The 21,946-nt window shown below is 40.0% G+C and overlaps 1 protein-coding gene across 5 annotated transcripts in view; it reads right to left on the bottom strand.

The window, feature by feature from the left end:
• Window positions 1–1,717, bottom strand: part of GREB1L (GREB1 like retinoic acid receptor coactivator) — a 260,136-nt gene extending 258,419 nt beyond the window's left edge. For all 5 annotated transcript variants that reach the window (XM_027127567.1, XM_027127568.1, XM_027127569.1 and 2 more), the window contains exon 1: window positions 1,583–1,717. The gene's annotated coding sequence lies outside the window, so the exon portion shown is untranslated. The remainder of the gene's footprint in view (window positions 1–1,582) is intronic.
• Between the last annotated feature and the right edge of the window lie 20,229 nt (window positions 1,718–21,946).

The following is a 21,946-nucleotide window of genomic DNA, read 5'->3' as shown; positions in this document are numbered from 1 at the left end:
AATAGAAGGCTTATGGAAGGATATACAACTGAGGAGAGTGGTTGCCTCTGGGGAGGAGGACTAGGGCATTGGGAGTACGGGTCTCTGAGACAGAGGGCGTACTTTACACTGCTGTTTGCAATTTCTACCCTATGCATATAACTTTCCGATATTCATTAATTAAAACTTGCCCTTTAAACACGTGCCTACACGCACGTAATTCTAGTAGTATTTTTAATAAAACAATTTAAATTTTTTCTCCATTTTAAGTTTTCAGTATTGCAATTTGTAAAACTACATAGAAATATTCTGAAAGAAAAGGAAGCAACACAGTCACAAAACTCAAAGAGAATTCCAGGATTTAAAGTTTTTGTTTTTTGTTTTTTGTTTTTTAATGTTCAGAGGAAAGAGAGGTTTCTAAGGGCGGCATTTAATTCAAAAACCTTTTTCGGACAAGCTCTTCCCCATATTTAAATGGCTAGATTTTAACATGAGACTTAAGCGGGTTTTCCCACCTCAAGGGCGAGGTGGAGAGGGGACTCTTAAGGGGTGAAAAACAGAAATTAAAATGTGGTTTCTATCTTTTCAACAGGAGACAGAAGGCCGCGGTGGGGATAAGGACCTTGAAACAGTCACGTTCCTTGAGGAAAGGAGAGGATCGAGGAGTTTCTCCGGGATCCGGGCTCCGTCGCCTCTGCGGGAGGCAGCAGCTGTCCCCGCGCAGATGAATCGGGTTCTGGACCCGACTTGGGCTCCGTTTAACTGAGAAGCCCCGCGAACTGCATCTGTACCTATCGCTTCTTTTCACGGAGCTCGGAAGAGGGACTGAGGGAATTGACTAACAAGCCGCCTCTTCATCACCCTCCCCGGCCAGGGCACACACCGCACCTCGCTGTCTACTCGTGTCAGGGTCAGCTGTCAACACAACCCTTTGTGTCTCATTCAGCACAAGAGTGGTCGTCCTCACTCACTCACGAAAAAGGGAAATGATGGCCGGAAGACACGCGCGCGCGCTCGTGACCAAGTGACATTTGGTGTGGAGCAAAGCAGCCCAGGGACCCTGAGCAAACGCCCAGCCACCGCTGGACGCTCTCAACTTTGCCCTTCTGAGCTCTCTCCATCCTCCCGCGTCACCTCCGCGCCTCCCTACCCACCGTCCCCCCGCCCAGGCCACCCCCCTCAGCAGCCCTCGGGCTGGGGGAGCCGGTCCCGGGCGCTCCCCGCCGCGCCGCTGCCTCCCTCAGCCCCCTCTCGGGCTCGCTCGCTCCCGCCACAAAGGCGGCGCCGAGAGCCGGGGTGACAGGCCTTTGGCCTCCGGGCGCGGACCGCACGGGCTGGGTCTCCTCAGGCGGCTGACGCGAGGGTTCGGGTCCGGGGCTGGCACGGGCGCCCGCCCTCGCCACACAAACGCACCGGCGCTCACACCCCCGCTCCGCCTTCCGATCCCTCCAGAAAAAGTCAGCCGCTGCGCCTCCCCGCGCAGGCAGGGTGTCCACAGCCCGCCAAAGGGCAGCCCCTGCCGGGCAGAGGCGTGCACTCGCGCCCGGCGGGCGACCTCTCACCTCCCCGCCTCCCCGCGCCCAGAGTCCCCGCAGCCGCTCACCTGGCCCTGGCAGCGCGCGAGGGCAGAGGACCGGGGGTGGCCCTCGCCTCGGCGGGGCTCGTCTCCCCACCCCCAGTCCGGGTCGCAGCGCCGCGCTCCGCTCGCTCCGCCGCCCTCCTCCGAGGTGCTAGCGCCGCCGGTGGCTGGCGTCTCTCTGGCAGGCAAGCTGGCCGCGCGCTCAGTTCCCCGGGGCGGAGCGAGGCGACGGCCGCCGCGGCCGGAGGCGGATTCCTCAGGTGCTGCCCCTCCCGCTTCCCCAGAAGCTCCCCGGCGGGGACCCCCGCGCCCCCTCCCCCCCCGCCCCGCCTCTCGGTCTTCCGCCGCCTCGGCGCCCGCGAGGGCCCTTCAGGGCTCCCTGGCCCTCCGGGAGTGGAGTGGGCGCACGGTTCCCTGCTCACCCTCCGGGAACGCCCCCACCCCGTGTGGAGCCCGCAGCCCAGTGTGCTCGCGCCTCCATTTCCAAACTCCGCGGCACCAGTGATGCGTGTGGCCACTGAGGGGCGTGGAGGGAGCGGGTGTGTGGAGGGGGTCTTCTGGGAAGGAGGCCTGCCCCCCGGGGCGGCTGACGCGCTCAGCCAAGAAGAAAAATGATTTTCTCGCCGACTCCACCTTTATTCAGAGTGCTCTCGCCTCATTGCGCGATTGCTTTCTCTGTCCTCTGGACGGCGGCGAAAGGGCCCTAAGCGTGAACTCGGTCTGGGCGATGGTGGGTCAAAACCCCTTGGCCTTTGCATGAAGGGGAGTGGGGGGGGGCGGGGGCAGGATGGGGACAAAACCAAACCGACCCGGGAGCTCCGGCCAGAACCGCCTGGGCGCCTCCTGAACGAGCACGCCCTCCGGCCCGCCGACCCCGGCCGGGCGCTCACGGAGGCTGCCTGCTCGCGGTGGCTCGCCCCGAGCCTGCCGGGACGAGAAGGCTCTTCCGCCCGCAGAGCAGCCACTAACCGCGGGCCCAGGGCCTTGACGGGCGCGGCGGGAGCAAACGTTCTCCAGAGATGCTGAGGCCCGATAGTGACAAATGTATCTCCACTTTTCACAGCTGGTGGGTTTTGTTATTAGAGCTGTAGCTCCATTTTTTTTTAAACTGTCGTTGTTGCCAGAGATGGGCGACTAGACTCCTTTACTGATGGCCCACACCCTGGAAGAAGCAGGTCCATGCTGGATGTGGTGGAAGAGTCTAGGTTAAGAAAAGTTGATCAATTTGTAGTGCCTTTGGGGCCCGTATAGACCCTGGTCAGCTGGTTCCTGGCAGTGGGGATGCTACGCCGTGCCCGGCCCCGAGCAGGTTGGTTTTCAGTCTGTTGTTTCGGTATCATTGTCAATTATCGTTTAAAGACGACTTCAATTAAAGTAGATCTCATATGATCCCTAAGTCAGTGGGTTTTGTTTGCTTGTGTTGCTCTTTTTTTTTTTTAAGAACCGAAATGCATTTTTTTCCTCCCTGTTTCTCTTTTGGTCAATACAGACGGAATTGACTCTGACTGGAAGTCCGGAATCACCAGAAGATAACTCAAGGCATAGTTCAGTTGTGACTTGCAAAAAGTAAGCGATTTGTTTGTGATCTGGATTGTCTTCTCTCCCTCCTCCACTGGGAACTCATGCCCAACTGCCATCTTTTTTTTTTTACGTTTTGTTCCTTATGGGGATAAGGAGCAGAAATGGTTTTTGCTTTGTTTTACAATTGAATCCCTATTGTCCAGTCTTTTAAAACACATAGGAACACTTTTATGTGCCACGAGGGCAGGAACCATGTCTTTCTCAGTCATGGCTGTATTGCCACAGTCCTGGATCTTGCACACAATAGAGACTTACTGAATGAGGTCAATGTGGTTTTTAAATAACTACAACACAGAAAGGTGCAGCTGATTAAGAGTATAGCTCAGGTATCCAAAAGGAATCAAATGTCAAATTCAACTGGAAAACCAGTCATACATGTGCAAAAGATAGTAAGTAGAAACTTGAGATTTCAAGTTCACCTCCATGAATAAAAACTTAGTTCATGAGAGGTTAAAGCGTGTGAGAATCTTTTGAAAAACCCAGTCTGCCACACGGTCTGTAGAGTTGAGGAGGGGAACACCTTCCATTTTAAAGAAAAGGGAACTGGGAACAATGAGCAGCCTTTACATAAAACCACAGTGCAGTTTTCTGTTAGTTTAGTTCAAGGACCATTCATTGAGCGCCAAACACAGTAGACTCTGAAGATGTGAAGGTAAATTTGGCACAGTTGCTCAAGGACCTTAGACTAATATTACAGAACTCTGGTATTCATTCAACAAATATTTATTGAGCACCTACTGTGAGCCAGATGGCGAAGTGAGAACTGGTGATTCATCAGTAAACAAAACAAGTCCCTAACAAGGTTAAAAGTTAGTGATGGGGCTTCCTTGGTGGCGCAGTGGTTGAGAGTCTGCCTGCCGGTGCAGGGGACATGGGTTCGTGCCCCTGTCTGGGAAGATCCCACATGCCGCTGAGCGGCTGGGCCCGTAAGCCATGGCCGCTGAGCCTGCGCGTCTGGAGCCTGCGCGTCCGGAGCCTGTGCTCCGCAACAGGAGAGGCCACAGCAGTGAGAGGCCCGTGTACCGCAAAAAAAAAAAAAAAAAAAAAAGTTAGTGATGGTAATCTATCTATGTTCTGGTAGTCTGAAAACGTTTCAGTGTCTCATTCATTAGATAACAAACTCCCTTGCCTTGAATTTATTTGTGTATATGTCTTGTCTCCTTTTTGACGTTTATGTATCCCTCATCATGCCCAATAGACTTCTGTGATTATAAAATGTGACAGAATTAAGTGTAAACACTTCGGAGTTAGGCCCCATAGTTTTGAATCCTGGCTCCAAGACTTACCTATTATATAACCTTGACCAAGTTACTGGACTCCATCTCAGTGTCCCCATTTGTAGAGTAGCATCATGATAGCACATACCTCAGGGAGTAGCTGTGCGGATTGAGGCAATGCATAGTGCCTAGACGACTACTGCGAATCCCTCCTCTTCTCCATAACAATGATTCCCAAATGCTTCTCACAGATACACTGCATTAGAACCAAGTTCAGTGAAAAATATGACTCAGAGCAGTCAGGGTCCATATAAATGATGGAATCCTTCTGAGTGATTATTGGGAAGATCCTCCGTCTCAGTGATGGGGGAAGTTCTATGATTACATCCTGGTTCTGCTCTCAAGAATGAATACCCTTTTGCATTAATTTCTGTGACCCTTGGCTCAACACTCTGGAAGTCTCTTCCTTGTTCATTTTCCTCTATGGCCACATCTGAAGTGGTTATTGGGAGATTTCACAGTTTTCACAGCCCATTTCCTGTTGGTTCAAGTTCGGGGTCCTGAGAGTTCATTTACAGTTAGTTTTTTTTAAATTGGGTTTGAGATTCGGCCATACAATTCCCTCATACACTTAGTAGACTTCATATTTATTTGCTTCCATTGAGTTCTGTGTGCCAGTAGTCCCATGTAAAGTTCTTTCCTGGGCATAGTTTCAAATAATTGATTTCTTTGCTTCCTCACCCTGTTCCTTTCTCTCTCAGCTTAAGGTTTGAGACTTGGTGGCTCAGCATCCTGTGTACCATCATAACCATTATCTTCTATGAGGAAGGGAGATACTATTTTCCTACTCAAAGCCAATTCACTGGTTTCACTACTGAATACCAATCTCCACCCTGCCACCATCATCCTCAGAGGGTAAGACTCACTATGGGGACTTGAACAGTGGTCTCTCCAGTTCCAGATGGGATGTCAGTTATCGATGCTGAATGATCTAGATCTCCACTTATAAATATGAGCAGATAAAAAATATCACTAATCCTAAAGAGAAGATCCACCATTTGAAAGAAGAGGACCAAATTACAGCAGCTATCACTCACTAAAATGGAATTAATGCAGGAAATAGGAGAAAACTTTTTTTAAAAATCCTGTTCATGTTCTTAACTGAAACTTAAAGAGCGACAAGGGCAGGTCGTGAAAATGGAGCATCTGAGAACCAGAATGTTCTTGGATATTAAAAAATAGATGAATATTTAAGTTGAAAAGATTATAGAAGTATACAGAAAAATAGATGCTGCTGAAAACTGATTTAGTGAATTATAAGACCATATCAAAGAGTCCTTCCAGAGTGCAGCACTAAAAGATAAAGAAATAGAAATTGTGAAAGGAAATTTTAGAGATATTAAAAATAGACCCAGGAGATCTAATATTTATATGTTGGAAGTTTTAAAAGCAAAAGTGGAATATTATATATTACAGTACTTATTTTGTAGTATACCAATACCTATTCATATTCATATACTACAAAATACAAATAGGTATTTGTAGACTATAAAACATTAAAAGAAATTAAAGGAGACCTAAATAAATGGAAACACATTCTGTGTTGTTGGAGTTAAAGAGTTAATATTGGTATGGTGGTAGTACTCCCCATATTGATCTACGGATTCAGCACAATCCCTATCAAAATTCCAAAACTGCTTTTTTCTTTCTTGAAGAAATTGACAAGCCGCCCCTATAATTCATACGGAAATGCAAGGGACTCAGGTAGCCAAAACAATCTTTTTTAAAAAATAAAAAAATTCAGACTACACTTCCCAATTTCAAACTTCATTACAAAGCTATAGTAATCAAGATAGTGTGGTACTGGCATAAGGATAGACATATAGATCAAAGGAATCGAATTAAGAGTCCAGAAATAAGCCCATGCATCTATGGTCAACTGATTTTCAGCAAGGGTGTCAAAATAATGCAATGGCAAAAGAATAGTCTTTTCAACAAACAGTGCTGGGACAACTGGATATCCACATGCAGAAGAATGAATTTGGACATCTGCCTTACAGCAGATACAAAAATTAACTTAAAATGGATCTTAGATCTAAATGTAAGAGCTGAAACAATAAAACTCTTTTCATAGAATTCTTTGACGTTAGGTTAGGTAATGGTTTCTTAACATGACACCAAAAGCACAAGCAACAAAAGAAAAACTAGATAAATTGATTCATAAAATTAAAAACTGTCCTATGTGCATCAAAGGACAGTATCAAGAAAGTGAAAAGATAACCCACAGTATGGGAGAAAATATTTGCAAATCACATATCTGATAAGGACCTGTTATCTATAATATATAAAGAACTCTTACAATTCAACAATAAAAGACAAATAATCCAAATGAAAAATAGTCAAAGGATTTGAACAGACATTTCTCCAGAGAAGATATACAAATGGCCAATAATCACACAAAAAGGTGTGTAACATAATTAGCTACTAGGGAAATATAAATCAAAACCACAATAACAAAAAAAAAAACCCACAATGATATACCACTTTATACCCACTAGGATGGCTATTATTTTAAAGAAGGAGTAACAGGAGACATACAATGGAATACTATTTAGCTTTAAAAAGGAAGAAAATTCTGACACATACAATGTACATGAACCTGAAGACATTATGCTAATTGTAGTAAACCAGTCACAAAAGGACAAATACTGTATGATTCCACGTATGTGAGACACCTAGAGTAGTCAAATTCCTAGAGACAGAAAGTAGAATGAACAGTGGTTCATTTGGGGATGAGGAGCCTGAAGAGGGCAGGAGGTGATGGGGAGTTATTGTTTAATGGGTACAGTTAGGGTTAGGGTTAAGGTTAAAGTTTCAGTTTGGGAAGATGAAAGAAGTTCTAGAGATGGATGGTGGTGATGAATGCACAAAAATGTGAATATACTTAATTCCACTAAACTGTACCCTTAAAAATTGTTGAAATGGTAAATATCATGTTATGTATAGTTAACCATAATAATAAAAAAAGAAACTGTAAAAAAAATTTTAAGCTGTAATAACAAATGTTAGCAAAGCTATAATAACAAATGGAGCACTTATACATTGCCGATAGGAATGTAAAACAGTGTAGCACTGTGGAAAACAGTTTGGCATTTCATCAAAACGGAGTTATAATATGATCCAACAATTCCACTCCTAGATATATGCCCCAGAGAATTTAAAACATATATTCACACAAAAGCTCATACATGAATGTTCATAGCAGTATTATCCGTAGCAGCCAAAAAGTAGACACAATGCAAATGTCCATTAACCAATGAATGGATAATTCAAGTGTGGTCTATCCATACAATGGAATATTATTCAGTAATTTTTTAAAAATGAAGTACTGATACATGCTCCAAAATGGATGAACCTTCAAAACATGCTAAGTAAAATAAGCCAGACATTAAAGGTCACACATTATATGATTCCATTTATATGAGATATCTAGAATAGGCAAATCCACAGAGATAGGAGGTAGATTAGTGGTTATCTAGGCTAACGTTTGGAGGGAAATGGAGAGTAAGTGCTAATGGGTACAGGTTTCTTTTTTGGGTGATGAAAATACTCTAAGACTGATTGTGGTGATGGTTGCACAACTCTGTGAATATACTCAAAACCACTGATAGTACACTTTAAAAGGGTAAATTTTACTGTATGTAAATTATATCTCAGTTTTTAAAATGGAATGCATAAAGGAGAAACAGTATTAATACAAATAATAGAAGAAAAATATCCTGAGATAAATATAAATTTGTGTATTCAGTTTGAAAGGGCAAGATTATTTCAAAAAGAACCATATTTACACATATCCTTGTGAAGTTTCTAATTTTGAATATAAAGAATAAAATTCTAGGGAGTTCCCTGGCAGTCCAGTGGTTAGAACTCTGCACTTTCTCTGCCGTGGGCCCAGGTTCAATCCCTGGTGGGGGAAGTAAGATCCTGCAAGCCATGTGGTGCAGCCAAAAATAAAGGATAAAATTCTATGATATTTCAGACCTCCCATTAAAGGGTATATATAAAGAAAAATAATCAGGTCATCATCTGAGATCTCTACATTACATGAAGAAATATTTATGGGACTATGTTCTGAATGAAAACTATATCAATTTGAATTCAAAAACTATAGCACAGTTGCCTCCCAAGCAACTCTTCTCCCACTGGGCAGCAGTTTAATGAACATTACAGTTTCCTTCCCCTCACCCCACCCTAGTGATTGGATCAGGGATGGACAATAATATAGGTCTGAACCAATGAATACATGACATTTCCTTGCCACTGAGTTTGGTTAGTGTTACTCTCATTAAAGTGAAGGGCAATGCTTTATTCAATGACTAAGGAAAAACAATTCTCCCTTCTTAGCTGTGTATCCTGAATTGCTACAACCATCCTGATACAATGAGGGAAGCTAACACAAGGAAGAGAGCAGATTTAAGAAAATCAAAAATCGAGTTGGAGCCCTCAACAAACTGTGTTTGCAACTTGCCTCTGAACTCTGTTAAATGAGACAAAATGCCATTTTTTTTTAAATTAAGTTTCTTTGTGATGTCTTTGATGTTGCTTGCAATTTAATAAAGACTCAGTAAAAGGGAAGATAGGGTATACAAAAAATACCAGAGAGTAAAAACCCAGAGAAATATAATTATTGATAATGTTTTTATAAAATCTAATGTAAATATTAAAACAGGGTAATTACATAGGAAAGCAAAAATTAAAATAGCAAAAATAATGTAGAATTTAAATTCCAGTTTATTTCATAAAATGTAGGAGGTATGGGTTCCTGGAGAGAGGATTATAACTGTTAAAAGTCTTATCATGTTTGGGGAAGAGAACAGAGCATAAAGAGTAATCACTTTTTTTCTTGATATTTATACGCATATTCAATTTTTTTTAATTTAAAGGTAATGGCCACAATTGAAAGTTGTAGAACTTTCAAATAATTTGAGGGAAAAAACATATAAAGAAAACTTCACCAGAACCACAACAGTCAGGAAAAGAGGCGAAAACAATAAAGAATAATAAAGAGAAAACAAGATGTATGAATACATTCTTAGCATTAATAACAATAAACTCAGTGAGCTAAATTTCCCTATTAAAAGACAAAAATCTCTGAGTGAAAAAAAAAGAAAATTTAACTGTATTCTCCTTATGAATTGTACCTGAAATAAAATGACACGGAAAGATTGAAAATAAATAGATGGCCAATAAAGTTACAAGCAAAAGCAGGGAAAAAAGTAGCAATATAAAATCAAAGTGAAATTCATGATTAAAAAGTAAGTAGAACAATAAAAACAATTGACTTTGAAGGATAGCAGACATTTACTGTACACTCACTACATGTCAAGCACTCAGCTGAGTATTTTCTATAGTAATCCTTACGACACTACACAGTGACTGTGGTTAACACTTCCATTTTGCAGATGAGGAACTAGGCTTTAGAGAGATTAGGTGTTTTCAGTGTCTGACACACAGTGATAGACATGGAACTCAAACCCTAATCTGCTAATTCCAAAGTGTAAATTTATAGCACTAAAATATTTAAATAAATAACTAGTGGAAATAAAAGAAGAATGTATTTTTAAAAATTTAACCCATTTCTCTAAGAAATGGACAGATCTCATAGACCAAAAATAAATAGAAAAGAGAGGATTTGGGGGACTTCCCTGGCAGCCCAGTGGTTAAGACTCTGCGCTTCCACTGCATGGGGCACAGGTTCGATCTCTGATCAGGGAACTAAGATCCTGCATGCCGTGCAGTGTAGCCAAAAGTTAAAAAAAAAAAAAGAGAGAGAGGATTTGGATAATGCAAGAAAACACATATATAGTACATAGAGTTAAACCATGGCGTATGCATCTTTTCTAAAGTCTAAGAATATATACAAATACTAAAATACTTTAAGCCACAAAGAAAATCTTATCAAATTCTGATGAATGGAAATCTAGGGCCTAGGCCATAGTTTTTGACCCTAAAATTGGAAAGCTATACATTAATTATGAAAGAGATAACTAATATAAAACTACTTGATGATTAAGAAATCTTTCTAAATAAAAATAAATCTAATATGCAATTACAGATTAGTTTAAAATTATGAAGAGTGAGAACACACACATTAAAAACCTAGGGGTGGGCTTCCCTGGTGGCACAGTGGTTGAGAGTCCACCTGCCGTTGTAGGGGACACGGGTTCGTGCCCCAGTCTGGGAAGATCCCACATGCCGTGGAGTGGCTGGGCCCGTGAGCCATGGCCGCTGAGCCTGTGCATCCGGAGCCTGTGCTCCACAACGGGAGGGGCCACAACAGTGAGAGGCCCGCATACCGCAAAAAAAACCCCTAGGGGTTCATGACATTAGATTTGGCAATAATTTCTTGGATGTGACACCAAAAACATAGGCAACAAAAGTAAAAATAGAAAAAAATGACTACATCAAAATTTAAAAATGTGCATCAAAGGACACAATCAACAGAGTAAAAAGGCAACCCACGGAATGAGGGAAAATACTTGCAAATCGTATATCTGATAAGGAGCTGATATACAGACTATATAAAGAGCTAATACAACTCAACAACAGCAACAAACCCAACCCAATCAAAAAATGGGCCAAGGATTTGAATAGATATTTCTCCAAAGACATATACATGTCCAACAAGCACGTAAAAGATGATCAACAGGAACCAATCATCAAAGGAGTGTAAATAAAAACCACAAAGAGATATCACCTTACACCCCTTTAGGATGGCTACTGACAACAACAACAACAAACCAGAAAATAATTAGCATTGGCAAGGATGTAGGGAAATTAGAACCCTACTGCATTACTGGTAGGAATATAAAATTGTGAAGCCACTATGGAAAACAGTATAGCAAATCGCAAAAAATTAAAAATAGAATTAGCATGGTATCCAACAATTCTACTTCTGGGTACATACGCAAAAGAATTGAAAGCAGAGTCTCAAAGAGATATTTATACACCCATCATTCATAGCAGCATTATTCACAATAGTCAAAAGGTGGAAGTAAAAAAAAAAAAAAAAGGTGGAAGTAACCCAAGTGTCCATCAACAAATGAATGGACAAACAAAATATGCTACATACATACAATAGACTTATTTAGCCTTAAAAAGGAAGGAAATTCTGACACATGCTACAACATGGATGAACCTTGAGACTATTATGCTAACTGGCTTTTAAACTCTAGGATATGTTATCCTTTCCTCCTTACGTGTCTGAATCTCTTTGTAGACACTTTTTATAGAAAGATCCTGATATCAGTGATTTCTTTGAAACCATATAGAACTAGTTGTTGGAATTTCTTACATTTCCTTCAATAGGTTTTCTGAGAAATCAGATACATGATTTGCAAGTATTTTCCCTTATTCTGTAGGTTGCCTTTTTACTCTGTTTATTGTGTCCTTTGACGCACAGAAGTTTTAAATTTTGATGTAGTCATTTTTTTCTATTTTTACTTTTGTTGCCTATGTTTTTGGTGTCATATCCAAGAAATTATTGCCAAATCTAATGTCATGAACCCCTGAGAAATTGGGTTTTTCTTTCTACCTTTTTGCTTATGTTTCTTTCTTCCTTTTCATTTATTTATTTATTACTTTCCAGTTTTTTTTAATACACACACATGTTCCATGCTGATATTTTCTTATCATTGCTTGTCTTTGTTTGAAGTTACCTTTGTTTGCTGAAGAACAGTGCAGAGTGGAATAATTAGGAAAAGTTTTTTAAAAATTAATTAATTAATTATTTTAAAAAGATAAAATGAATTTGGACAGTCCCAGCTGTTTGGATTTTTTGTTGTTTTTAATACACTCTCACCAAATTTGATATGTCCTTTTCCCACAGGCATGTCTCCTTTTAGCTTTTGACCTTTAAGAAGATAGTGTTATGCACAGTGAAGCTTCTGTATCACAGGCTATTTTCCCTGTGATCTAGACATAAGTTCCTCCTCTCCTTCCATCTTCTGACAGTCTCCCTTGGCCTAGAGACTAGGTTGTTAATGACAAAAATGACATGTTTATGGAATATTAGCCATAAAAAAATGAAATAATGCCATTTGCAGCAACATGGATGGACCTAGAGATTATCATACTAAATGAAGTCAGACAAAGACAAATACCATATGATTTCACTTATATGTGGAAACTAAAATATGATATAAAAGAACTTATTTACAAAACAGAAACAGACTCACAGACATAGAAAACAAACTTATGGTTACCAAACTTAAGGGAAAGAGGGGAGAGATAAATTAAGAATTTGGGATTAACAGATACACACTATGATATATAAAATAAATAAACAAGGGCCTACTGTAGAGCACAGGGAACTATATTCAATATCTTGTAAAAGAATCTGATAAAGAATATATATATATATATATATATATATATATAAAACTGAGTCACTGTTGTACACCTGAAACATTATAAATCACCTATATTTCAATTTTTTTTAAATGACATGCTTACATTACTTATTCAGCTCCACTTCCCTCAGATGTTCTGTGACATATAATTTGGTTTCTATAGGAACATTCTCAGCTTTTACTGAAGTCCAATCCACATTCTGTTAAAAGCATCTTGTAGCACTATAAAACTCTTAGAGGAAAACATAGGAAGAATACTCTTTGACATAAATCACAGCAAGATATTTTTTGATCCACCTCTTAGAGTAATGGAAATAAAAACAAAAATAAACAAATGGGACCTAATGAAACTTAAAAGCTTTTGCACAGCAAAGGAAACCATAAACAAGATGAAAAGACAACCCTCAGAATGGGAGAAAATATTTGCAAATGAATCAACTGACAAAGGAATAATCTCCAAAATATATAAACAGCTCATGCAGCTCAATATTAAAAAAACAAGCAACCCAATCCAAAAATGGGCAGAAGACCTAAATAGACATTTCTCCAAAGAAGACATACAAATGGCCAAGAAGCACTTGAAAAACTGCTCAACATCACTAATTATTAGAGAAATGCAAATCAAAACTACAATGAGGTGTCACCTCACACCATTTAGAATGGGCATCATCAGAAAATCTACAAACAACAAATGCTGGAGAGGGTGTGGAGAAAAGGGAACCCTCTTGCACTGCTGGTGGGAATGTAAATTGATACAGCCACTATGGAGAACAGTATGGAGGTTCCTTAAAGAACTAAAAATATAATTACCATATGACCCAGCAATCCCACTAATGGGCATATACCCAGGGAAAGCTGTAATTCAAAAAGACACATGCACCCCAATGTTCATTGCAGCACTCTTTACAATAGCCAGGTCATGGAAGCAACCTAAATGCCCAATGACAGACAAATGGATAAAGAAGATGTGGTACATATACACAATGGAATGTTACTCAGCCATAAAAAGGAACAAAATTTGGTCATTTGTAGAGACGTGGATGGATCTAGAGACTGTCATACAGAGTGAAGTAAGTCAGAAAGAGAAAAACAGATATCGTATATTAACGCATATATGTGGAACCTAAAAAATGGTACAGATGAACTGGTTTGCAGGGCAGAAATTGAGACACAGATATAGAGAACAAACGTATGGACACCAAGGGGGGAAAGCAGCAGGGGGTGGGGCTTGTGGTGTGATGAATTGGGAGATTGGGATTGACATGTATACACTGATGTGTATAAAATGGATGACTAATAAAATAAATAAACATTTAATAAAAGCATCTTGTAAACAACAAGGTCTTACTATATAGCACAGGGCACAATATTCAATGTCTTGTAATAACCTATAATGGAAAAGAATCTGAAAAAGGATATATATATATCAGATATATATATATATATATATCCGAATCACTTTGTTGTACCCTAGAAACTAACACAACACTGTAAACCAACTATATTTGAATTTAAAAAAATAATAATAATCTTGAACATGTTTTCAAGTCCCTGACCGTCTCACCCAGAGCATGAGGAGGCTCCTATTGAACTCTTAAACACCCTCTTTCTCATGGTCCCCAGCTTTAACAGCATTTGGCAAGCACATTTCATAATGTGTGGCTTGGGATCGTGACTGCGATGTTTAGTTTATGTGTCAACCTAGCTAGACTAGAGTACCCAGTTACTTAATCAAACACTAAGTGTTGCTGTGAAGGTATTTTGCAGATGTAGTTAACATCTACAGTCAATTTACTTTAAGTTAAGGAGATTACTCTTGATAATATGGATGGGCCTCATCAAATCAGTTGAAAGGCCCTAAGAGCAAAAATGAGGTTTACCTAAAGAAGAAATCCTGCCTCAAAATGGCAGCATTAGCTCCTCCCTGAGAGTTTTCAGCTTGCTGGTCTACCCTATAGATTTCAGACTTGCTCGCTCCCACGATCACATAAATTAATTTCTTGAAATATGTATGTCTGTGTTGAAAGTACCTTTCTCAGTTTTGCATCCTGTATTTTCACTCTCTTTATGGTGTCTTTTGATGAGCAGAAGTTCTTAATTTGAACTTGTGTTTATCAATCTTTTACTTCTCATAGTTTATAGTTGTTTAAATCTTTCCCTATTCCAAAGTCTTAAAGACACTTCCCTACATTTTAGAAAAAATTTTAAGCTTTTCCTTTCACATTTAAGTTCTTACTCCAGATAAAATTAAATTCTTTACAAATATGAAGTAAGACTCCAATTTTATTTTTCCCATATGGATAACCAATACTCTCAGCACCATTTATTGAATAGTGTTTTCCTCCACTGATCTGAATTTCCTACATTGCTTATCACACTTCCATATATGTGACAAATTTTTCCCTGTGTTTTCTACTATCCTGTCATTTTAAACCTAACATTCTACCATTGACTTCTCATGTGCTCACACACTATTTAAGTCCTTTAGATCTGTCTCATATCATCAATTAACAAAGACTTGCCGTCCTCTAACTGCCGTATCCAATAGCCTTCTCTTAGTTCCCATTCTTTTCAACTTCAAGGCAGTACTTAAAACATTTCACTATTTCTTCCCTCTTAACACTGTCTTCTACTTTTTTTTTTTTGATCTGTTATTTTCTTGGTTATATTTTTACTCTTTCTTGTCTGGCTCTTTGATAACTATTTGATAACTCCTCTGAAATTTCTCTCTACATTTATTTCTTTGACAATTTCATCCACTTTCATATCTTCTATCATCACCTCTTTTCTAGCTCATCTACTCTCTTCAGAGGGAGGTCCACATCTCTAACGGGTGGTTAGATGTTTGCCACGTTCTTAAACTCAACATAGGGCCTTGAACTCAAGATGTCAAAAGCTGACTTTAATCCCTTTTCTCAAGCCTAGTTCTCTTGATTATACATTTTTCACTGACATGACCATCTTGCTGACCAAATCAGGTTCAAAAGTCATAGTTATAAGTTAGTTTCTTCACATTCCCTTCTCTACCACCTTCAACCAGTGGGCAAATACTACATATTCTTTCTCAACCATGTTTGTGCCAAGAAATCCTCACTTTTCCTTTTCGACTTTCTCCTTCTAGTTCAGAACTGTGAGGGGATCCCCAGGATGAGTCAGATGCCCAGTGATCTGAGTATCATTCAGTTTGGAGGTCATCAGAAATGAGTAATCAAAAATACAGAGTGAAGTAAGTCAGATAGAGAAAAACAAATACCATATGGTAACACATATATATGGAATCTAAAGAAAAAAATATGGTTATGAAGAACCTAGGGGCAGGACAGGAATAAAGACAGAGACATAGAGAATGGACTTGAGGACACGGGGAGGGGGAAGGGTAAGCTGGGACGAAGTGAGAGAGTGGCATGGACTTATACATACTACCAAAATAGATAGCTAGTGGGAAGCAGCCGCATAGCACAGGGAGATCAGCTCCGTGCTTTGTGACTGCCTAGAGGGGTGGGACAGGGAGGGTGGGAGGGAGACGCAAGAGGGAGGATATATGGGGATATATGTATATGTATAGCTGATTCACTTTGTTATAAAGCAGAAACTAACACACCATTGTAAAGCAATTATACTCCAATAAAGATGTTAAAAAATAAATTTAAAAAAAAAAATACAGAGACTAACTGAAAACTAACATTCTACCCTGGTGGGATTTTTTAAAACTTTCTGTTTTACTATTAAATTGGTTTTGAATCAGTCTATTTCTCTCCATCTTCCTGTACCCATCTCAGTCTATCTTTTAGATAGTCAGCAGCATCCTTCTCCTGGACCATTCCATCTGAAGTTTGGCTAGCTTTGCATTCACTCAGGCCTGCCTGCAATCCAGTCTTCTCCACAGAAACCAGAGTGGTGTTTAAAAATAAAAATCTACATATATCCCTCCCCTGTTCAAAATATATATGTATGGCAATTTTTACATAGTGCTCAAGATAGGCTAGACACTCTTCTAAGCTCTTTTAACTAATTTAATTGATACAACTTTATGTGTTGAGTACTATTATTATCGTCATTTTATATAAAAGGAAACTGAGGAACAAATAGGCTAAAAGATTTTTCCCTGGTACCACTGTCAATATGTGGTATATCTAAGATACGTGAACCCAGGCAATCTGTTTCCAGAGTCTACTGTGCCTCTAAGAACATTTTGATGGCTTCTCTTTGTCCTTAAGAAAAGATGCAAAATTAGCCTGTTGGGATCTTAAGGCTTAAATGTTAAAGGAGAAGAGATTTGACCATCTACCTTCAGGAATAAAACACTACAGAGGGAGATTGTTATGGGTTGAATTTTGTCCTCCCAAAATTAATATTTTGAAGTTCTAACACCTGTACCTCAGAATGTGACCTTGTTTGGAAATAGGGTTATTGTAGATGCGATTAGTTAAGATGAGGTCAGACTGAAGTGGGGTGGGCCACTTCAATAAGACTGAAGTTCTTATAAAAAAGGAAATTTGGACACAGACGTGCACACAGGGAGAACACCATGTGAAGATAAAGGCAAGATTGGGGAAGACATCTACAAGTCATAGAACACTAAAAATTGTCAGCAAACCATCAGAAGCCAGGAGAGAGGCATAGAACAGATTTTCCCTAACAGCCCTCAGAAGGAGCAAGGCTGCTGACACCTTGATCTTGGGCTTCCAGTCTCCAAAACTATGACACAATAAATTTCTGTTGTTTAAGCCACCCAATTTGTGTTACTTTGTTATGGCAGCCTGAGCAAATTAATACAGAGGTTTCTCAAGAGGATTCATATTTACAACTATCTCAGGCATGAAGTCATAATTAAGGCTGTTAAAAACTTTAAGGAATTTCTCTCTTTCCTTTTTCTTGTTTTTCATCCATACAATTATTCTGAGGTACAACTGACAACATTATATTAGTTTCAAGTAATGATTGAAACGTAATGACAACATAATGATTCAATATTTGTATATATTGTGAAATGATCACAGTAAGTCTAGTTAACATATGTCACCACGTATAGTTACAGAAATCTTTCTTGTGAAGAGAACTTTTAAGATCTAATCTCTTAGCAACTTTCAAATATGCAATACAGTATTATTAACTATAGTTGCCATACTGTACATTATAGCACATTTATTTTATAACTGGAAGTTGGTACCTTTTGACTCCCTTCACCCATTTCATCCACTCCCTAAACCCCCGCCGTGGCAACCACCAATCTGTTTTCTGTATCCATGAGCTTGTTCTTTTGGTTTTTGGGGTGGTTTTTTGTTGTTGTTGTTTTGGTTTTGTATTTATTTATTTATTTATTGGCTGCGCCGCACGGCTTGCAGAATCTTAGTTCCCTGATGGGAGATTGAACCCATGGCCCCCGCAATGGAAGCACAGAGTCGTAATCCCTGGACCACCAGGGAATTCCCTTGGTTCTGTTTTTAGATTCCACATAGAAGTGAGATCGTATGGTATTTGTCTTTCTCCGGCTGACTTATTCCATTTAGCGTAATGCCCTCAAGGTCCATCCCTGTTGTTACGAATGGCAAGATTTCCTTCTTTTGGCTGAATAATATTCCATTTTATATAAATATAGATCACATTTTCTTAATCCATTCATCTGTTGATGGACACATATTGTTTCCATATCTTGGCTATTGTAAATAATGCTGCAATGATGTGAAGATGTATATATTTTTTGAAGTTAGTATTTTCATCTTGTTCAGATAAATACCCTGAAGTGGAATTGTTGGACCATATGTTGGACCATGTATTTTTAATTTTTTGAGGAACTTCCATACTGTTTTCCATAGTGGTTATACCAATTCGCATTGCCACCATGAGTACACTTATCTCCACATCCATGCCAGCATTTGTTATCTCTTATCTTTTTTGATAATAGCCATTCTAACAGGTGTGAGGTAGTATCTCATTGTGGTTTTGATTTTCATTCCCCTGATTAGTGATGTTGAGCATCTTTTCATGTACCTTTTGGCAATCTGTATGTATTCTTGGGGAAAATGTTTATACTCAGATCCCTTGCACATTTTAAAATCGGATTGTTCATTTTTTTGGTATTAAGTTGTATGAGCTTTTTTCATATTCTGTATATTAGGAATTTTTAGCTTTGTGATTTCTCTATATTTATTAGATTCTTTAGTGATTAACAGTAAACTCCATAAAACGTAAGGAACAGGGACTTCCCTGGTGGCGCAGTGATTAAGAATCTGCCTGCCAATGCAGAGGACACAGGTTCGATCTCTGGTCCGGGAAGATCCCACATGCCATAGAGCAACTAAGCCCGTGCACCACAACTATTGAGTCCACATGCCGCAGCTATTAAAGCCTGGCGCCTAGAGCCCGTGCTCCGCAGCAAGAGAAGTCACCACAATGAGAAGTCTGCGCACCGCAACGAAGAGTAGCCCCCACTCGCCGCAACTAGAGAAAGCCCACGCACAGCAACGAAGACCCAATGCAGCCCTAAATAAATAAATAAATTTATTAAAAAAAAAAAAAAAACCTAAGGAACAGGTTGTTTGCCTTCGGGCATCTGAGGAAGAAGGAATTTATGGAAATTCCAAGACTCTAAAGCCAGTCTTGTTAAAGAAAATGACAAAGAATGCAAGGACAATGGCAACATAAAAAAGGAAAGACAAGAAGGCTACCCTTGGGGCCTCCGCCCCTCCCACACACAAAAACAGGAGAGGATAGGGAGCTGCCTAGGCATAACAGCCTAGAAGCTTCTCTGGTTTCCCAACACTTTTAACTCTTCTTGTCCAGAGAATTTTAGCCATCTTTTAGCGAGCCTCTTATGTCTCCTGTCTTTGCTCCTGCCATTTCTTCAGCCTAAGTGCTCATTTACCTCTTCTTCGAGTACCAGAGCCGGCACTAAGGGTGAGGCAAACAAGGCCCTAGGGTACAAAGTGTAAGGAAGCATCACTTTCAGGTGCCAACCCTGCATTTCCACCACCCTGGGAGTGAGAGCCTCCCTAAATTTTGCACCCTGGGTACCTGTTTAGTACAGCAAGGCTATTCACGCTTCAGTGCTCATCTACTCTTGCTCCATAACCCCAGTCAAAAGTAACTGCTTGTCCTATGTGCTACCATAACTCTTTGCTCATTTTTCTATTAATTAAAGCACTCGTGTCACCCCATGTCAAGATCTGGAGTCATCCTTGACTTTTCTCATTCTTTCACACCACTCATTCAATCTGTCAAGAAATATTCTTGACCCTGCCTTAATAATATGCCCAAGTCTGACCACTTCTCACTCTCTGCACTGTTACCACCTTGTTCTGAGACCCTGGACATTTGCAGCAGCCTCCTAGTTTTCACTGACTTGCCCTCTCCCCGCGACAGCCCCCTCTCCAGGCTGTACTCCACAGAGCTGTCAAGGGGATCATCTTTTAAAATTTGAGACAGATCACATCACTTCCCTATCAAAACCCCCAACTGGTTCCCCACTTACTCAGAATAAGAGCAAATCTCCTTACCAAGGCCTCAATGGCCCTACCTGAGCCCGGCCGATCTCTCCAACCTGACTTCCTACCACGTTCCCTCTTTCTCTCTCCATTCCAATCACATTTATTCCCCTCCCTGGTGTTCCTCCAAGCCCACTCCTGCCTCTGGTCTTTGCCATTTCAGCTGACTCTACCTAGAAATCTGTTCCCTCAGAAAGTAACACATTTTACTTCTTAAAAGTTTTTCAGTTCTCTGCTTAAACAGCACATTCTCAGAAGCTATCTAAAATAGCACCCTCATCACTGCTATTTACATGGCTTTATCCCTTCACATTGCTTTGCTTTTCTTCAAGTACTTATTATCTGTATTTTATTATTTATTTGTACATTATAGGTCTTCTCCACTAGAATGTGTGCTAATGAGGGCAAGGATTTTTGTCTGGTTTTTTCCATGCTTTGTCTTCAGCGCCTAGAACTATGCCTGGTGTAGGACAAGAGAAAAATAAATATTCATTGGATGGATAGATGAATTCTGCTCAGTTTCATAGCTCGTTTGCATAATTGTTTTATCCATTACAAGCCTTTATGGTAACTGTCAAGATCTCACTCTGCTCTGTATTTCCAAGGCATCTAGCATAGTGCTCTGCATTTCATACATACTCAGTAAATGTTAAATTGAATCAAATCTACCTCTCTGTAACTTTTTCTCCCTTACTCTTATCCATCACACATAATTCTACAAGATTAAGCTACCTACAATCCAGGTCTGATCATGTTTCTGTACTATTACTGTAAAGCCTCCAAGGAATTTTTTTTTTTTCTTTTTGCGGTACGCGGGCCTGTCACTGCCGTGGCCTCTCCCATTGCAGAGCACAGGCTCCGGACGCGCAGGCCCAGAGGCCATGGCTCACGGGCCCAGCCGCTCTGCGGCATGTGGGATCCTCCCAGACCGGGGCCCAAACCCGCGTCCCCTGCATCGGCAGGCGGACGCTCAACCACTGCGCCACCAGGGAAGTCCTTTTCTGAAATTTTCATGAAACTATTGTTTTGGGAAATCTTCTGTTCATGAAATACAGATAGAGTGCATACATGTTACTTAACCCTCACAACTACCCATAAGACAAATAATACTCTTGTCACTTGACAGATGAGGAAACAGAGCCTCAGAGACGTTTAATACTTTTTCCCAGGGTCAATTACCTAATAATTGTCTGATCTATTTGATTCCAAGAATACAGCTGTTACACTACATTTTGCTATAATTTCCTTGGCATTCAAAGCCTTCCACAATATGGTCCGTATCTATCTTCTCAGTCTTACTCTTCTACTCCAGCCAGAAACTACTATTAAACCACAGAAGTGTATCCTTCCTATGAAGTCTTATATAAAATAGTGGAAAGTGAGAATTGAGCAGTCAATAATAGGGAAATAATTTAAAAGAAAATAATATTTCACTCCAAGGACTGTTCATGAAATTAATATCTATAAGCTTACTTTGAAATACATCAAAAATAAGATGATTGATGGATGAATAGAGAGCTAGATATGCAACAAAGCATATATTTTTAAAATATTTTATTTATTTTTTTAATATTTTAAAATATATTAAAATATTTTATATTTTAATATTTTAATATTAATAGTTTTAAAATATTTTATTTATTATCTATTTATTTGGTTGCACCAGGTTAATTGCAGCAGGTGTGCTCCTTAGTT

The sequence above is a fragment of the Aethalodelphis obliquidens genome, unplaced genomic scaffold (genome assembly GCF_003676395.1).
Source record: "Aethalodelphis obliquidens isolate GAN/ISIS:26980383/991018 unplaced genomic scaffold, ASM367639v1 scaffold32, whole genome shotgun sequence".
Classification (NCBI taxonomy): Eukaryota; Metazoa; Chordata; class Mammalia; order Artiodactyla; family Delphinidae; genus Aethalodelphis; species Aethalodelphis obliquidens.
This window is presented reverse-complemented; position numbering and strand designations above follow the sequence as displayed.